Source organism: Neophocaena asiaeorientalis, unplaced genomic scaffold (genome assembly GCF_003031525.2).
Source record: "Neophocaena asiaeorientalis asiaeorientalis breed wild unplaced genomic scaffold, Neophocaena_asiaeorientalis_V1.1 scaffold503, whole genome shotgun sequence".
Classification (NCBI taxonomy): domain Eukaryota; kingdom Metazoa; phylum Chordata; class Mammalia; order Artiodactyla; family Phocoenidae; genus Neophocaena; species Neophocaena asiaeorientalis.
This window is the reverse complement of record NW_020173710.1, coordinates 1405346-1408457: the sequence shown is the minus strand read 5'-3', so window position 1 is coordinate 1408457 and position 3112 is coordinate 1405346. Positions and strand designations below refer to the sequence as shown.

The 3112-nt window shown below is 47.9% G+C and overlaps 1 protein-coding gene across 1 annotated transcript in view; it reads right to left on the bottom strand.

Moving 5' to 3' along the window:
- Positions 1 to 3112, bottom strand: part of DOCK11 (dedicator of cytokinesis 11) — a 176312-nt gene that overhangs the window by 164885 nt on the left and 8315 nt on the right. The window lies entirely within an intron of this gene.

The following is a 3112-nucleotide window of genomic DNA, read 5'->3' as shown; positions in this document are numbered from 1 at the left end:
TTGATTTATGCCATCTGGCCAGGCGCCAGCCAGGGCACCATGCATGCATCGCCCTGCCTCAAGGGGCTACAACCCGTAATATCTAGCAACTCTTTCCTGATCCTTTGGCGCACGAGGAATTGAAAGTAAATTCAGCAGCCGCAAGCCAACAGTACTTAAACACCTACTAGGCGACCTTCCCAGGCAGACACAAGGACTCCTCCCAAGGGCAGCCAGAATACAACAGGTTTATCAAATGCCTTTGTTCCCCCAGAGGCACAAAGAGCTACATCCTGAATTATAACAAAAACAGCATTGAAACTGCATTATAAAATGTGTAGATATGTAAACACTTCTCAGTTAATCACAGACACTCTCAGGTTATAATATTCCTCCCCAAGTCTCTCTTGAGAAATCTCTGCCAGTGGTTAATTCTGTAATTATCCCTTTGCCTGGGTTAAAACTGTCTTTCATTAAAAAAAAAAAATGCAGCAACAAAACGGTCTCTCTTTCTCTATCTGCTTCATTATATAGTTAATAGATTTGAGGAAGTACTGATAACTGAATGAAGGTTTGAATACACAACTACATGCTATATATAGCCCAGGCCTTCTGAATTTTTCAAACAGTGAACAAAACTGAATGATGTTAGCAACATGCCAAAAAGGGTATAATTGTTAAAAAAGAAACCACCTAAACAGGAAATTCTGTATATTTGTTCAGCTTGGTGGGTTTTCCAAGTTCTAGTGAAAGATACACCACAGGAAAGCTTGCTCTGCGGCAGGAATGATTCCATATTGAAATCTAATGAAAATGCGACTCCATATTGAAGCCCTAACTTGAATGTCGTGGGTTTACAGCAGCAAGTGTAAATCCTACCTCAGCTGTCCCTAATAAACATTTTGGGTCTTAAATCAGAAAAGAATCAGACGTTATGATGGCAGCTGCAATGTGGTCCACTCGCTCTCCAGCCACCCATGGCTTTGCTAACTTTGGTTAACGAGCTCTTGGTGTCAGAAAAGCAGGGGCCAAGAAAGAGAGCCATTTAGGAGAGTACACTCCATTCAAGACTCTTTCCTTATCTCTTAATTGACTGAACTGCTTCAAAACAGCATTCACTAAGGTGCTATGAATAAGCTAAAACTGATTTATGTACATAATCTGGGTGTCCTCTTGACAAACACATACACACAGACCCAACCCAGGTTGGAACTAACAGAAACAAATGAAGATAAAGTCATCACACTCATTCATAATTTTAGGGCATCTAGGATTGTGCCTTGCACGTTGCAGGGGCTCAACAGATATAGATTTAGATTCCTAGAATCGGTTCCCCCCACCTCCCAAAATCTCAGTGTGGACCACATACCAGAGTAGTAAATAAACATCATTCCTGTGCCTTGCCCGGTAAAAAAATCTGTGGCCTTGGTCCCAAGTAAGCTAGGTTGGCGGTATCTCTCAGAAGAGTCTCCTCCCACTAACAGTTTTTTGTGCCAGAGTCAATGGTTAGGAAGGCACCTGTGTTACCCCCAATTCTTACGTTGCTGGGGGTGGCAGGTCAAATGCTGGTCAAATCCCAGCGGAGGTTTGCTGAGTCCCATTTATTCTCTTGAGACCATCTGTCCAATTCACAGGCTCCCTTCACACGATGTGGTAGAGGGCCAGCCACCCCTGCTTAAGCGAGGTTTTCTTTCTTCCTGAATTTAGCAAAGCGTTTCCTATGCTAGGGAGACTGAATCACTTGTTAACAATCACCCGAGATGAGAGCCCTGGTATAAATTCCCTACCCACAGCTTGCCTTCCTCTCTTAACTGGCTGTGATGACAATCGAGGTTCCAATCTAACCCCAACAGGACCTCATTCTAAAATCAGTGAGACACACAATAAGCCAAGTCCATTAAAACAACATTAAAGGTCTGGCTTTTTAGCTCTGCTAAACAGCAGGATTAAACTTCCAAGGGTCCAGCTACGATAGAGAGATTTCTTTAAAGTCATTTGGCTTTGCACAGTTGTAGCTATTAGGGATCAGATCTTTATCTCAAAGGTACATATTTTTACCTTTGATCCTCCTCCAGAACTCCCACTAATGTCAACTTTCTCCACTGTTGGGATTAGGCCCCTGGCCTCCCTTTAATGTTGGTTTTATCGCAGATTCTACAAGATCAACAGAAAAATTACAAGGAAAAGCTGTGAAGTTCCCTTCCGATGATAAGTTGTTTTAACAAAAAGAGCTCACTCTTGATGGTGAAATTTAAACACAGCAGACGACTCGCTCTAAGGTAGAGAGAGTGGAGAGAGACAAAAACGAACAAACAAAAAAACAAAGCAACAAAACAAATGCTAATTAACCAGTCTGATTGCTTATTTAGGTTTTGACTACTGGTCCAGGAAACTGGCAACGAGTGTCTTGAAAACAGGAGAAGGGGCAAGTGCTCGTTAGTACCCTCCGCTGCGCTCCAGTCAGACAATCCGAATGAGGCTGAGGGTGCGATGGAAAGGCTCCCAGGAGGTCAGCGCGCTTTCCAATGCCCATCCCCCAACCGTGAGCGGTGGGGCTCTGAGCCCAGGTCCTCCATCCCTGGACTGGCGCACACCGTCTTCCCCCAAACCCCCATGGCCCCATCTCCTGCCTCCGGAGCGCTCTCGGGTCGCAGGGGACACCCTCGCCCTGCGGCTGCAGACCCCGCGCCCACACGCCCCGGAAACCCGTTGTCTCCAACCCCCTCCCTCCACAGCAGCAGCGGCGGCAGCAGCGGCGGCGGCGGCAGTACCCCTTCTTACACCCATCACCACCCTCTCCCCAGTAGCAGGAGGAAGTCGCTGTGCTTCCTCTGTTCTCACCGCCCGCCGGAGCTTGGGCGCCCGGGGCTTTTTGGGTGGGGTTCTTTTTTTGTGTACACGGTGTGTGTGTGTGTGTGTGTGTGTGTGTGTGTGTGTGTGTGCGCGCGCGCGCGCGAGTGCGTGTATGTGCAAAACGGACATCGCATCCTTCCGCCTAGGCTGCCTCAGGTGCGGGCAGCATGGACTCTGGATGTCGTCGCGCCCGGGTCGCCGGCTCTTTGTGCCGGGTCTAGGGCAGCGGGGGGTCCGTTCTCGAACTCACACCCCCGGCCGGGGCCCCAGCCCCGAGCCC